The following is a 16,685-nucleotide window of genomic DNA, read 5'->3' on the forward strand; positions in this document are numbered from 1 at the left end:
ATACTTAAAGATTGCTTTACAATAGGGGTGCCCGGGTGGCTCAGTCGGTTAAGCATCCGACTTTGGCTCAGGTCGTGATCTCACAGTTTGTAAGTTTGCGCTCTGCACTGGGTTCTGTGCTGACATGACAGCTCAGGGCCTGGAGCCTGCTTTGGATTCTGTGTCTCCCTCTCTCTCTGCCTCTCCCCTGCTCGTGCTCTGTTTCTCTCTGTCTCAAAAATAAATAAAACATTAAGAAATTAAAAAATATATATTGCTTTACAATAATCTTATGATCCTATTTGGTCAAATGTTCAAAACCTTTCTGACAAACCTCCCCAAATCGCATTCTAAATAAAGTCTTTTGACCTAAAAGTAACTGACAATTTCTAGAGGGTCTGGAATTTTTCAAAAGATCTGTTCCCTCTCCTTATAAAAAGAAAAATATTACATTAATTAGGATTATTTGATATGCCCAATTACATGGGAAACAATGTCAAATAAAAAGAAATACGAAACCTTCTTTATGTTGTATTTGTATAAATAGATATTATAAATGTTGTAGAAAGTATATAAAATTCCTAAAACTCTAATAAAAACTGATTTCTTGATGTTTTGTTTTCCAGGTTTAAAGGACCCCCCCTTTCCCCTCTCCTTTCAGCTATCTGTAACTTACCACAATTTGGTACATTGTCTTTACAACAAAGGTTAAAACATTTATCTTTTTCTCCCAGAGAAAAAGAGTTCTAAAACTCTTGTTAAATATTCTTATTTGTCATGACAAGGTATGTATTTGCATAAGCTCAATAGGAATCTGTTCTTGTAACAGGACACCCAATACTCATAGCCTCTGTTTCTTTGATCCACAGTTGACAACAGACAATATACTTCACCGTGGTAAGGGCCTAATTGCTTCTATTAAAAATAACAACACTTTAGTTGAGCAACCTTTTCACAGTGTGCTCTTGGGGAATGAAAACATTAAACATCATGAACCTTACAACCTGTAGATTTCGTCTATTAGAAAAGACATCTCCAAAAAGACTCCATTCGGTCTCATTGGCAAGACTCCCAACAAGTACAATTTAACCAATCCTTGTGCCAGAAAATTCCAAGAAATAGGCTCCTAGATTCACATGTCACATCTAAAAAACAAAACAAAACACCAAATCCTGAACAGACCTATACATACCAACTGATGACCTAAAAATAAAAATTCCAGGAATTGAAGCAGATGAAAGCCGAAAGAGACAGCTTTCCCAGGATGAGCCCACCAGGCCTGTATACCATTTTTTCACTGTTGCTTCTACCTTATTTGTTTGTTTCCCCCCTCCTCTTTCTCTTAGAGAAACGATATTCTTATCCACATTTCTCAATCTACTATAAAAAGAAGAAACCTCTCTGTTAGACCTGTCACCAAAAAACTCTGGTATGTTCACAGTGTCAGAGACCCCTGGGTCTTGCCTATAACTAATTTCTCTTTCATCCCAAATGCTACTATTGATTATACCCACAAGCCTATAAATGTTACCTATTGGGTTATTACAACCAGGTGTTCCCATACCTGCTTCAACCTTTCCCCAGTCATATCTGTACTAGCTCAACTGAACACGTTATAAAAAGAGTTGCCTACAATGACTCCATTTTTGTACTTCGTAATCAATCTCGTTAAAAAATGAAACTGTACTGTCGCTTCTGTTTTGCCAAAATTAATGTAAGGTTTTAGTTCCTTAGATCTGCTCTATCACTTTGAAAATTACTGAACCTTTAGTTAATGAATATTCCATCATTCTTCACAATTTCTTAGATTAATGCCTTATGCCCATGATGTTTATAAAATATTACTTTTCCTAATTGCTCTTTTTATCCTTATCGTCTTGCTAAGGTCACTCTAAAACCTCTACAAGCATCTAATTATGCACTCTACAAATTGATTCATCTGAAACTCCAGGTGGCTTCATAAAGCCCCAGATGAATAAACTGCCTGAGAACCATTTCCTGACTGTCCCCTTGTTGCTCAAATGTGGCCGGATCCTAATGACAGTGACACCTTAAAACAACCATCAATGATTAAAAATTCTCCCCAACATCAGACATGACTTCCTGGGACAGGTCCATCCCAGCAATGAGGGACTAAGTTATCTATGATTGAAAAAGTTAACATCCCATTTATTCTGTGACTAAGAGCTCCACATTTGTCAAGACAGTTTTTCCTTTGGTTTTATTTCCTGTGAGTGCCTTTTCTCTGTGTATCTTTTTGCATTTTCTTTTAAGTTTGCATCATGTCCATATGTCAGCTATTCAAAAATCACTTTAAAAATTGTTAGTGATGTTGGGGAGCACCTGGCTGGCCCAGTCGGTGGAACATGCAACTCTTGATCTAGGGGTTGTGAGTTCAAACCCCACATGAGGTAATAGAGAAATTACTTAGAAATAAAACCTTTTAAAAAATATTTGTGATGTTGGAATACATTCTTGATTTATATACCCTACAAACAATTTTGGAGTATACCCTCCAAAACTTTCTAGTATATGAACAAGGGAAATTGTGGCTCTTAAAACTGAAAGCCACTGTTAATAGCCTTAATAGACAGAAGAAGAGATTCTAACCCTGTGGACTCCTTGCCATAGAATATTTGCAACCACTTTCCTTAAGATTTGTAAAGTCACCATTTGTCACCAATAACGGTAGCAATGTTTATGGAGATCTTCCCAAGTGTCAAGCACCGTGCAATGTACATTTCACACATTTCGAATTCATTTTCACGAAAACCTAATTACATAATAGAAAACTAAATCTCAGAAAGTTTCCTAGCTAGCAAGTGACAGAGCTGAGATTCAAATCTGTTACAGGTTTATTATAAGGGACATAAGACTTAGAAGGATTGAGCACATCAATGCATTTAAAGTGCTTAGAACAGTATTGCTTGCAGTAACTCTCTCCGCTCAGTACGAACACTAAGATTCTGGCATCAGGGAGGAATTTTGTAAGTTAGAGATATGACTGAGTCTGCAAAACTACACGAAGTTATTTTGATGAACTGAAATGTGTCCCAGTTATTCTGTGACTAAGAGCTCTACGTTCATCAAGACAGTTTTCCCTTTGTTTTTATTTCCTATGAGTGTCATTTCTCAGAAGATCTCCTGCCACCAGTTCAAAGTGATTTGTGACCCCCTCTACCACCACCATTTTTATGCTTTTTTTATCATAAAGATTCTTAGCATAAAATCAGAGGAAGGTAACATTTTAAAGTGCAGCCATCAGGATGACCACCCACACAAGCACAAGTTTTGCTATTGGATCTTTCCTTTGTGGGTTTTCTTCTGTTTTGTTTCTACCCAAGGGAGATAAGAACAGGTGAAGCAGAGATGCCATTTTCCATTCCTAGGGCATAAAGACAGTCTGAGATCCTCTGTTCCCATTGTGTGTAAAAATAGCGACCACATAACTGCCTGCTATATAAAACAAAGGAACAAGTACTATCTGAGCCTGACTGACTGAAAACACACCATGTTTCTGTAGTTGAATGTCAGGCGCATAAAAACATAAAGCAAGAGAAAAAAGTACCTCCCATTTGCCGCCAGAACCACACTGTCCAGTATGATAGTCACTAGCCATGTGTGGCTATTAAGCTCTTGGATTGCAGCTAGTTTTAATTGAGATGTTAATTGAGTTATTTAGTTGAGGTATAAGATGCACACTGGATTTCTAAGAATTAGTTAAAAACAGAATAAAATGTCAATATTTTTATGTGGATTACTTGTGGAAAGGATAATACTTTGGGTTAAATAATACCATTGAAATCAATTTTATTGCTTTTCATTTTTTAAAATGTGTATACTAGAAAACATAAAATTAACTATGTAGCTTGCATTATATTTGTACTTGGGAGCACTGCTCTCGATTGAAGTCTTAACTTTGCCTTAAGTCTCTAGTACCTTAGATATATTAATATACATTATTAGTAATATATAACATAAACATATTAATATCGAAGGTGGCTACGTTCGAATCTAGAAATAAGTACATTTATTATGTACCTACTAAGAGTACAAAGATTCATAGTACAGAATTCTTGTCCTTAAAAGCAAGTGAACTAAGATTCATTGAGTCCTACTATGAGCCAGGCCCTGGGCAACCTTGCAAGCTAGATATTATCATTTCCACTCTACAGCTCAACTCCAGCTTCACAGCCTTCTCTATCTGGGAGCCAGAAAGCTTCTTGCAACCGACATGAGCATAGGCACTGAGTTCTTCTCTGCACCCTTAGTCATAAATACCCTTCTTCTAACTCTGGCCTGTATGTCTCAGTCTTTTGGGGCTACTGTAACCAAATACCATAGACGGGGTGGTTCTACGCACCAAACAATTTTTTCTTACAGTTGTGGGGACTGGTAAACCCAAGATCTGGTGCCAGCATGATTAGGTTCTAGTGAGGGCCCTCTTCTGGGTTGCAGACTGTGGACTTCTTGCTGCGTTCCCACCTGGTGGAAGGAGCAGGAAGCTCTTGGGGTCTCTTTTACAAGGGCATTAATCCCATGTGAGAGGGCTCCACCCTCATGACCTAATCACCTTCCAAAGGCCCCACCTCCTAATACCCTCACATTGATGATTAAGATTTCAACCTATCAATTTGGGGAGGGGTGTGGATACAAACATTCAGACTATAGCGCTGTGTAACTTTCCCCAAAATGGGTGGGTGGATGTGTGCTTTCTGTATTGTATGTTCCAGTGACCAGACCTTTCTTTACCTTTAAATTTGTGAACTTTGCAATCCCGCATTAGGTAATTAACTGCACGGAGATAATAATGATAATAGTGTCCAGGCTAGGAAAGCACAGAAACTTTACTTCTCAAAATGATTTACTTCTCAGTCATCTTGGTTTCTCACCACATGGCATCACCAGAGGTTACTCTGATTTTTCTTGAAGACAAAAGCTATCATTCTTTTAGATCGAGTTCATCTGATAAGTTCTACTGTTTGCTGAGTCACATGTTTTCGTTGTGTCTGTTTGGATTTCCAACTGGTGTCTCAAACTTCACGTGCCCCAAACTGAGTTCCCGAGGTGCCATCCCTCCCCACCTGTTTCCCCTTACGCTATTCTCAGTCTCAGAAGATCGACACTCCACTCTTCCCAGCAACCAGGCTAAAAAACTGGGGAGTTCGCCTTCGCTCTCTTATTTCACACCCACATGTAATCTGCCAGCCTTGACAGCTCTCCCTTCAAAGTAACGTATAGCTACACTTCAAGCATTTCTCACCACCAAATGCCAATTGCCCTGGTCCAACCCATCATGGGGACTCCCGTCAGTTACAGCAATGGCGGCCTGACTTTGTCCCCCTTCAGTGTGCTCTCCACATAGCAGCCAGAGTTACCGTAACACATCTTAGATCGTTTCTCCTCTGCTCAAAACCCTCTGAGAGCACCCGCTGGCGAATCCTCTTTGGTGGCTTTCAAAGCCCCCACACGCAGATTTGAGCCATTTTGGACTTCTTGCTATTTCTCAAAAACAGAGGCAGTCTCCAGCTTCAGGGCCTCCCCACAAAATACTCTTCCTCTGCCATCCACCCAGAACACCTTCATAATGTCCTTCAGACCTCTCCTCCACTGCCTCCTCTCTACTGAGGACTTCCTTGACCAGCGTGTTTCACACCTGCAATTGTTCTGCACAAACACTCCCTTCCCTGTTCTGTTTTTTTCTATGACCCTATTGCCGGCTACCATACTGTGTCCTCTACTCATTTATCTCCCCCCACAAAGAATTTAAACTCCACAAAAGTGGGGATCCTATTTTATTTATCACTATCTTCCCAGTTCTTTGAACAGTGCCTGCCACAAAATAGATGCTCAATAAGTACTTGTCAGGTGACTGAATGACATTTTCAGATGAGGAAAATGAGGCCCAGAGAAGCTCAGTTGTAGCCCAAGGTCACAGGATTAGTGAGGGCAAGGTCAGGCCTGGGATTTTCCGCCTGCGCTCAGTCTACTCTCTCCGTCTGGGTCAGGAGGTAAGAGGGGCAGCCGTGCCTTGGAAGAAGCACACAGGTTCAAATGTGGATTTTGCTGGAAGCGCTGAGCTGAAACAGAAACAACTGTTTTGGCAGCATTTTTGACAGTCTGTGAGATTAAGGAAAGTAATGTGAAGGTATATGCTGAAGCTTTCCAGCTTTAAGACTGGCTTTAACTATTTTTCTTTCAGCTGTAGCTTTCTGGGGTAATGAATGTACCATATGTCTGTATCTCCAGGTTCTCATACAAATGAGGAAACTAAAAACGCCAGATGATTAAAACAGATTTCTGCTTGTTTCCATGGGAAATCAACTGCTGTGAAACCTTCAGAGATGAGAGAGAGTGTGTGTTCGGCTCAAGGCATTCCCTGGTGAGTGGCTGCACTCTGTCTTCAGCCCAGGCCCCAGCCCACAGGTGAGACACTGTCCCAGGCTGCCCGCTGTGCCGGTGGCTGCGTGAGACTGCCAAGGTCAGCACGTCTTGTCCAAGTGTCCTTTGAGCGTCCACCACCACGGCCTGCAGTGTCAGGGCCTGGCCAACCGTGCAAGAAAAGGCACCTACTAATGACAAACAGATGCTTAATAATGCAGGTCCCCCAGCCTCAACCTCCCAGTGTGGTCTCAGCTCATGGTGAACCCTCTAGGGAATCTTCTGGTGGTCAGAAGGACACACCATCAAGGATTCTTGCTGGAAGAGTCACTGTTTCCTACTTGCAACTAGATGGAGCTAATTCAGGGGAGTGGAAGGGGCACTCTGTAAACACAGCCACGTATGCCCTGGGTGGCAGCACCAAAGAAGTCTCCAGGAGGCTGTGATGGTTACTTGTTCCCGTCTGCCCCAGAATTAGCACCAATTTGCCTAAATGAGACAATGCTGAGGAAAAAAGGCTGTAAAAGAGTCCCATGTTGTCTTGCCACTGGCAATCTCTGGCTTGTCTGGGGAAAATTGGTTCAGGAGCTTACTCTATACTAAGTTGAGAGGGAAAAGATAACCTTTCTCGGCTTTCCTAACCCAGAGTGTAACTCGGGCATGCCAGGGTGAGGCCCAAAGCTGGCTCGTCAGCAGTGATGGAGAATGTAGAGTTTAAATTTGGATTCAGACAGCCCTGAATGCTCACGCCTCTTCTCCAACTTACTAGCTGTGAGAGCTCACAGCACTTGTAGCCAGTTTGAGTCTCTGTAAAGTGGGATGATAATACCTCCACCCCCTCCACGGGGGAGGACAAAATCAGCTAAGTCAAGTAAAAGCACTCACACGGGGTCTGATAGGCAGGGGCTGTGCAGCGCCTGGGGACTTCTCTTTTCTTACCCTCTGTTGCTAGGTTTTACTGCCAACATTGGAAACAGACAGCTTGGTGAGCAACAAGTAGACGGTGACCTCTCTCTTGCCATAACCACCGTCACCAGCACCAGCAGCTTGATTCTTCTCAGACATGCTACCAAGGATGTCGACAGTGCAGGGGTCTCCAACTCTTCACATACTCATTTACTTATAACTGCTCAGCCAGGCTTGGCCGTCTTGCTTAGGTAGAATGTTTCTCGGAGAGGCTACGTGGAGGACACTTAGGTTGTCTTCTGCCCAAATAAACCACCAGTAGGACCCCATGGAATTAAGACCATAGGTCATAAAGCATTTCAAATGTCTTGCCCTAAGCTCATCAAAATATTTTGACTCCTCTTTCTTCAAATGACTCACAGGCATGATTCCTTAGCACGGGGCCAACCTAACAGGTTCTGTGTAAGCCAGACCATAGGAAGCAGTAGTACCATTTTGTGGTCCTGGGGAAGCTTTTAAATCAATCTTTCCATTACAGCCATGATATCCCAAATCATACTCTGGTAACACGCTCTATTTCTGTAGATTCCAGTAATAGCTACTGAATGCCGTCTCTATTCTGTTTCCACCCAACCCAGTCCTGATACTGATACTATCTAGACTTGGCACAGGCTCCACAAGTTGAGTGCAGAGTTCTCCACAGGACCGCCCTCCCTTCAGATGCTAGTCACAAGCCCCCCAGGGATTCCCAAGGCCAACCACTCATCGATCCAACTGGCTACAAATCTGGAGGTTCCATGACTCCCTCAGGTTTGATAATTCACAAGAATGACTCACAGAACTCAAGAAAGTGCAAAATTATGATTACAGTTGTTTTTGAAGAGAGCTTAGGACAGAACTCAGCTTCTGTGCCCTCTCTCCATGGGGCGAGACTATGTCTACCCTCTGGGCACTTCTATGAGTTCACCAACTGGGAAGCTCCAATGAGCCTTGATGTCACAATTTTTACTGGAGTTTCATTATGAAGACAAGATTGATCTTAATTTCTCTCCTCCCCAGTTCCTAGTTCCCCCAACCCACCCTCCCCTCCAGGTCAGGTTGGGCCAAAATCCAACACTCTAATAGCAGGGCTGGCCTTTCTGATGTCCAGCCCACATCCTGAAACTTTCTAAAGGCCCACATGAGTCATCTCATTAGCTTAACAAAGACACTTCTATCACTTGGGAAATTCCAAGGGCTCTGTGTACCAGGAACCAGGGACAAAGACCAAATATATTCTTTATTATATAATAATCTCTCATGATTATTTACAAAACATAAGGGCTTTGAGTTGAAGTTTTTTCCTTTGGGCAGTGGGAAATCAAGTGATTTCTTGAGCAGCTACTATGGGCCATAAATAATATACATGCTGAGAGCTGTACTTTTGGAAGATAATTTAGACAATTGCATGGAAGGTGGTCTGTCTGAAGTGAAGACAGGAAGGGGGAGACTAGGAAGGAGGCAGTCACCCTTGTGTAGCCACAAAGCGATGAGAGCTAACGTGGGGGAGCACAAGTGGAAATGGAAAATCTGGGGGACATTTGAGAGAGGTTTTGAAGGAAGATTTCAACTTGCCATCTAACTTTTTTTGTTTTCATTTTTATAGAACATTTGTTAATCTTTATGTGATTTGACAAAATCTGCATTATTAAAAGACGGGTAATAAAATTTAGGCTTATATCGAATCTGACATATTAAGTTCTATAGTATCTAGAATATTATGTAAGAAATGAGGGGAAAACTGAGGTGGAAACAGGATAAAAGCATCATTATATCTGCAGGTGTGGTCCATAGTGCGCAGCACATAAAAATAATCCTAGAGAAAATGCAATTGACTTACTTGGATGAAGTGTTTTTCCTTTTGGGGAAAGGAAGAGGGGGCAAAGAGGGGCAAGAATTCAAAGGCATAAGCAGAATGGTTTCTCCATTTCAAAATGGTAATAAAATATTTAGATCATTGCTCTACGGCACCTTTGAGAAAAAGAACACCTTGACCAGAGCAGGTTCATTGCATAATTCTTTAGTAATATGTCCAATTTTCAAGTAATGGAGAGGACCTAAAGAATAATTTTACTTTAACTGTGGCTATTTCTCTTCTCGCCCTCTGGGGGTTGATCTGTTTCAGCATCACATGGACTCTTCTCTACACAGTTTCTAGAAAACCAGATTCTTACTCTTGAAACACCTTTGATAAAGGAATCATCAAGAATTTTATCTCCATACAATCAGTGCTAAAATGAACTCCCCTTTCTGTAGCCTTATTTAAGGCTCTTCAGTGCAGGTGGCTCATGAAGGTTTCAATTCCTTTATTCAGAGGACAGCAGGTACCACTATAATCTTCTATTGCTTTACACTGAACCCTTCTGATTCCTCTATTTGCTTTTTGTTTTAATTGTTCTATTGTACTGGTGACAGCCTCCTCTTATTGGGCACTCTAGCCCATCTCCTTCAGGGAACCCTGACCATGTAAATACCTGTTTAAAGTTCTTCCATCTACTTCCTATTTCATATGGTAAAACAGAGACTTCATCTAGTCAGTAATATTGAATTCGATGTTTAGCCTTTTCTTCAGTCCGTGATTCAATAGAAGTTTTGTTTCTGAGAATTATTTTTGTCTGGCTACAAAACGACATCCCAACAGCTATGGTTGTTCCCAAAGCTAATCCCAAGGCAAACAAGCTGCCTACAAGTGCCACTAATTCAAAGGGAATAATTGGAAGAGGATCTCTCCGGGCTGCCTTCCTCAGTCTTTACCGTGTTCCACCCAAAGGAGAGCCAATTGTAAAGCCATGTAAACACAGTCATAACAAAAATGAAGGCAGCATGAATGCAACCCAGCGGCGCTAAAAGGAGATGCGGGGTGAACAAGGCATGACTTTGGGAACCAAATAGTTGTTGACCCAAGGACAGTGATGGTCCAATTTCATCACACATCTGTTACACCTTCTGTGGCGATGCAACTGTGGTGACTTGTATGTGTGGCAACACTTTATTATCTTGAGCATTTTCAAGTTTCCACCCCAAAGGGGCAAAACCAGGACCAATAAACTAGCATGGAGGTCATTATAATGAATTTTATAATTTATAATTTATCAACATGATAAAATGAAGTGATGCTTCCTCCCGTTGTGTGTCAAGACCAAAATCGTGACAGAGTCAATCCTGGCCATGATAGAATGTGCTGCTATGTCACCAAGGGCTATGATGGAAACTCAGGGACATAGTCTCTGTCATTCTTGGAGATTTTCAACCTCGATAACTGCTTAGAATGTACCTGGTTTGGTGAGAAAGAATGAATGCGTTCCTACTTTTAGAAAATCACACATCTCCTTGTTCTGTGCCACGTTTCCATGTGCCACAAATTCATGTGTGTTCCTGAATTGTCATGCCTTCAAGTCATGGGATGTTAATGCAGCGTATGCCATTTTCACTGTTACACATGCAGAGTTCTGTATCTTAACCAGGAGAATCCAGTATCTTGGCTTGAAACCCAATCTCGGTCTGGTCCCTGGTGCCCACCCCTAGGCCATGTAATTCCAGGGCAACGTGGGCTCACCCAGAACAGGTCTTCTCAGATAACTCTGTCATGGGTACCTCCGTCCAGCACAAGCAGAAAGCAAATCCTGGTTGTGAGAGGCTAGAAGGCAGGCCAAGCTGTGAGCAGTCTGTCTTTCCACCAGTGCTCTCCATTTTGTCTTCATTACAAAACACAACATGATGACCAGAGAAAACTATGGGAAGAGTTAAACTACTTGCTAAAGAAATCCAAGTAGTCTTGATAAACAAACTGGCTTCTTTGCGATGAACAGAGCTTTGTGTTCTGAACAGTAAAAACTGACAGAAAGATCTTAATATTTTACCTCCTGAGCAAGCTTCAGCACCTCTGTCCTGATTTTTAATGCCATATTTCTATTATTCTTCTGAACAAAAATGTTGCCTCCTCTTGTCTTCGAATGGCTGACCTATTTCTGCTTTAAAATGAACATTGTCAGTTTTTACTCTTCAAACAGACTTTTGAAATGTGTTCTCTTTTGAGTACAAGGCCCTCCCTCCCCTTGTAGATCACAAATTCATGAAGCAGCTGGGGGAATGTTGGGATGAGCCCCTGTATAAATCATGGGGCAGAGAGAACCTGTAACACTGATGTGTTAAAACTGGTTATTTCTTCAGTCATGCAGATTTCGGTAAACAATAAAAGCACTAATTCAAAATTCTGTGTGTACTCTTTTTTCCATAATGTTAATTAAGACACTGAATCACTCACATCAGCAGAAGTTCTGCAACAGGCTGGATATTTTACATAAGAATTTCTCAAGAAAATAATTTCATGGGTTTCAATTGGGGGGAAGAAATGATTATTTCATGTATCATGGGTGATATGTTAAATTGAAATAGAAAGGAAAGAGTAAAAAAAATATATACTTTATTCCTGCAAGAAGCACTTAGTAGGCTTACTTTTTAAAAGAAATTATATATCAAGCTGCAAGATGTTGACTTTTAAGAAAAGTGGCAACTGGCACTTCCTCATGTTTATCTATTTTTTTTAATTTGAAGGAAACACTCCTCCTTTAACTTAATATTAAAATAATTAAGTTAAAAAATAATTTTTGAACCTCAACCATGTGGGAAACAAAAAAATTCCAAGTGTCAAAAAAAGAGAAGATGTCATTATCTGTTTAATATTAATAAAAATTGACACAATGCACATTTATGATATGTCAGGCAGTTCTAAGACATGTATCAAATCACCTAATCCTCGGAAAGAGGAACCCTTTTGCACTGCTGGTGGAAATGCAAACTGGTGCAGCCCCTCTGGAAAACAGTATGGAGGTTCCTCAAAAAATTAAAAAAAGAACTACCCTACGACCCAGCAATTGCACTACTAAGTATTTATCCAAAGGATACAGGAGTGCTGTTTTGAAGGGGAACGTGCACCCCAATGTTGATAGCAGTGCTATGGACAATCACCAAACTATGGAGAGCACCCAAATGTCCATCGAAGGATGAATGGATAAAGAAGATGTGTCATATATATATATATGTATATATATATACACACATATGTATTACTTGGTGATCAAAAAATGAAATCTTGCCATTTGCAACAACGTGGATGGAACTAGAGTGTATAATGCTAAGTGAAATTAGTCAGGGAAAGACAAAATAAGTTACTCACATGTGGAGTTTAAGATACAAAATGGATGAGCAAAATGGAAAGGAAGCAAAAATAATATAAAAACAGGGAGCGGGACAAACCATCAGAGACTCTTAAATAAAGAAAAACTGAGGGTTGCTGGAAGGTTTTTAGCGGGGGGATAGGATAATTAGACAAGAGGCATTAAGAAGGACCCTTGTTGGGATGAGCACTGGGTGTTATTTGTAAGGGATGAATCACTGGATTCTACTCCTGAAATCATTATTGCACTACATGCTAACTAACTTGGATGTAAATTTAAAACAATTAATGAAAAAAAAAAAAAAAAAAGAGGCGCAGGCTGCTTCCTGTAGGCTCCTCACCAGGCAGCAGCATGCAGTGGTATCTCCTCCAGATCTAGGCTGGGGGACTGAGATAGTCTCCCCTCCCAGCCTCAGGTAAGGCCTGTAAATCCAGCCTGGAACTGGAGGGACATAGGAGGAAATGAGGCAGGGAGAAGTGAGGGAAGGAAATGCATGGTTTTCAGATCCTGTGTCCCCTCATGTGAGAAAAGGCAGCCTCTGGGAAGGAGGTGCTGTTCTGTTTTGGGTGACAGATGAAGGCCTTGGGGTTGGGGTGCCTGACTGGCCGACCCAAGAAAGGAAACGGGGAGAGAAAGGAAACAAGGAGGAGGAATGATCAGTTTGCTGTAGAAGTTCATTCCTGCTCCATCGTTCTTTCTTCTGTCCTTGAGGAAACTTCTAGAATGACATTGTATGTTTTCTGAGGATCAAAAATGTCTTCTTCACAGATTCCAGAGAGTCTACCATTATAGACTGAATTTACATTAGATCTGTTCCCTTCTATATTAAAAACCATAGACAAATGCTTCTAAGGGGGAGGCACAGATATTTAGAAACTATAGTATAATTTAATTTCTATGTTGTTTTTTTTAACCATTTGAGGATGGAGCTGTACTCAAAGTGGTTGGGGGTGGTCAGTGCTGAGGAGGGCGAAACAAGTTTCTCTCCAGTCTTCCTTAACTTTGGGTTTTGTGGCTTTCCTGAAGGTTCTTCTAGGTACCCCAAACAGCAGTCAAACAGAAATATTTTATTTCAAGGACTAATGTGCCCAGCGCAGAACTGGCTACTGGAAGATTAAAAAAAAAAAAAAAAAATTGCCTAATCCTCACAACACATATCAAGTACTATAGTTATCCTCACTTATTTATGAAGCAACTGAAGCTCAGAGAGGCTAAGCAACTTATCCAAGTTTTCACAGCTATGGCAGGAAAAACATGGTTAATTACTATAAGAGTTTTCAGAAAAGAAAGTGTTAGAGAAGCTTAAGGAAAAAGGGTTCGTATAGGACATTTAAAGACTGATGTAATTTGGAGGGAAGTGAGAGAGAAATGAGAAGTTGCTGGAAAGATATGTACAAAACAGAGGAGGTGGTAAAGAGCTGTAAAGCCACTGAAGGCATGTGCAACTTTGCGGGTCCCCTCAGAGTCAACAAGTGCAACATTTAGGAAAGTGATTTTGCCTGAAAAGTTGGGTCTGTAAGAATTCCGCCATATACGTTTTTTAAAGAGCAGTGCCAGTTAAAATGAAGGTAAATCCAAATCCTTTCAGTTAAGGAGTTAAAACAATTCCGTGCAGCCATGTAGGACCCCAGAAAGATCAGAAGATGGATTTGTGTTGACTCCCTGGAACCTCTAGATTCACTCTAGATGTGAGGAGCAGACAGGCAGGAATCTCCACTCACCTCTTGGCTCTTCAAGGCCTTAACAGGACGAGAGAAAAGTACTCACCCATCTGCACAAAAGTTGTTCGGCCAAGACCATGCTAACTCCTTCATTTGCCTGTGGAAATGGTGACGGGGCACGAAGAGGTGTGTTTTGCTCTTGCATCTGAAATTTGTACCATATTGCTCGCCTTCAGAACGCTGAACAGATGTAAGCTTGCAGAGACTTTTATGTGAACTTTGCTGTCGCTGGTTTTCAGAAATCTTTTGGGGTGTCAGAGCCTGGGCAGCAATCAACAAATGCTCTATAGTAAATTATTTCCTCACCATTCTGAGAAAGATAGTCCTTTCCCCTTCAAGCATTCAGAAATTCCCTTGTCTTCCTACCTCCCATGCTCCCTGGGAGACTGGAGAGGATGAGGGACCAGTCTGAAAAGCATTGTGATGTGACTGTTGGTCTAGACAGGGTCACAATGTGCCCCTCTGGGGACTGTGGCAACTGTGGGTGACTTGAGGGCTGGTATTACCACTCTTGACCATAAAAGATTTAAGTTTGTCCCAGCAAAGAACTGACAACATCACTTCAAAATATTGTTGCTTTTACCTCCTTCTCTGGATACAAACCTAAAGAGAAACACTCGACATCTATTGTGGATTTGTTTTAGATTATTAGAAGATTTTTCAAATGCATCTTATGTTAGGAGTTCAAGACAAATCAAAACCTTACACAGAAGATCTTATGGTGGCTTAACTGCAACATCTCCCTTCTCAAAAGGGGCTACATAGTATCTCCCTTCTCTGTCAACGTGGGCTGATGATGGACGTAATTCACCCTTAATGGTCCTGAGATATATTCTTCATAGAAAAATGATGAAGAGCATTATATGTAGGAAGATAACAATCTAGAGATAAAAATCCAAAGAAGAAAAGTGATGTTGATTTCTTTTAAGCATTCTAGAAAAAAATCACATTTTCTAGCAGTGTTTAAAAAAAAATCTGCTATTATAAAGCAGAAAGGGAGCATAGGTTTTAGAGTCAGATTCCCTGAATTCTGTTCTTGGCTCTTAGGCAAGTGACATTACCTATCTGTGGCTCAGCCTCCCCATCTGTGAAATGGGAACATTGAGAGTACCTACTTCATAGTGTCGTCACATGGATTAGTGAAATAATACATGTGATATTCTTAAACCATGCCTGGCATGGAGTGCTCAACAAAGCTTAATTTACTACCCTATTTGTGGCTTTCAAATCGCTGTAGCAAGTTATCAGACTACCCCATAGGATTTCCAGATTGGGTTCCCAAAGTCCCTAAAAACACTTTCAATCAGAAATTATGTGTTTCAAAGCAGTTTATCTTGCTTTGTTACAGAAGCATTGTTACAGAAAGCATAATTTTGAGTCGTGGTTTAGCCAGTGAAATAACAGTTCATGTGACATGACATCAGATCAGACTGTTGTCAGAAGCATTTTAGAAGCTGAAGAATATTGGGGACGTTCAAGAAATCTGGATGTTTTCAATCTCCTAAATAAGGCCACAGTGGTTTTCATGTTGTGGTTAAAACGATCCTCCCCTCAGTCACATGAAGAAATTTATCTTATCTGAACTCAAGCCTCTTTCTACATTGCTTTTGGGAGCAATCAGTGTGATTAACTCAGAAGTTTCCCCGACCCCACCTCACCCCCATATACATGTCCATTGTTTACTATAAGATGGTATTTCCTTTTCATAGAGGATTAACTTTTAAATTTCTTTTAAAAAACAAGATAGACTGCAAAATATTTTCTAATCATTTTAATGAAATGTTCTCATGCTGGACAGAATTCATGGTGCCTTTCTTTGAAATTCCATAATCACAGTGCATCACTTCTAATAGCCCTCTGCTGAATGTTCCTCAGAAACAAGGATGGATAACTGTAAATGCTACAACAGGCTTAGAGAAGCATTCAGAGGAGAGAATAGTCACAAGACCAGGGATGATTCAGGGAGGGAGAACACCTAAGGATATAAAGTTTTTCTGCCAATGTCCAATTCACAGGGAGGAAAAAGCCAGTTATTGTCAGAATTGTGAAGGATCTGAGACTTGATCCCTTGTAAGCTCAAAGAAATTAGCCTGCCATGGTTTCTTGGAGGGCGGTAGAAGACAGGAAACCCCTGGATCAGATAAAAGTTTATTACTCAGCAAAAGCAGCAGCCAGAGTATTCACATTTTTGTGTTCAGTTCCTGGAGTTCCTAACATAGTAATGACAGGTTGTGTTATAGGAGAGGAACCATGAGCTTAGGGAATGTGAACGTTTTCTAATGAGTGTAAGCATGCCTGCCTCTTGCTCTGAAGAGAAAGTGTCTTTATTATACTGGACAATAGGTATGCTTGCCTTTTGCTCCAGAGGGTGACATTTCCTCTATCTTCAAAGGCTGTTCACTCTACAAGTACCCTTGAATTTGAGTCTGGAAGAAAAAGCAGTCAGTGCCTTGCTTATAAGATGTGCGGAATTACTAGAGAC

At 40.9% G+C, this 16,685-nt stretch overlaps 1 long non-coding RNA gene and 1 pseudogene across 2 annotated transcripts; one reads left to right on the plus strand and one right to left on the minus strand.

Annotated features, from left to right (window-relative positions):
- The first annotated feature begins 906 nt into the window (after positions 1 to 906).
- Positions 907 to 7,654, plus strand: LOC128313921 (uncharacterized). Of its 2 annotated transcripts, XR_008295039.1 has the most exons (3): positions 907 to 1,408; positions 6,229 to 6,361; positions 7,313 to 7,654. It is a non-coding gene; the product is annotated as an uncharacterized LOC128313921 (long non-coding RNA). The 2 variants fall into 2 exon arrangements; XR_008295038.1 differs by lacking the exon at positions 907 to 1,408 and having other exon boundaries at positions 1,416 to 6,361.
- Positions 7,655 to 8,593: 939 nt separating this feature from the next.
- On the minus strand, positions 8,594 to 11,750 carry LOC106968104 (palmitoyltransferase ZDHHC6-like; annotated as a pseudogene).
- Positions 11,751 to 16,685: the final 4,935 nt, after the last annotated feature.

Source organism: Acinonyx jubatus, chromosome C1 (genome assembly GCF_027475565.1).
Source record: "Acinonyx jubatus isolate Ajub_Pintada_27869175 chromosome C1, VMU_Ajub_asm_v1.0, whole genome shotgun sequence".
Classification (NCBI taxonomy): domain Eukaryota; kingdom Metazoa; phylum Chordata; class Mammalia; order Carnivora; family Felidae; genus Acinonyx; species Acinonyx jubatus.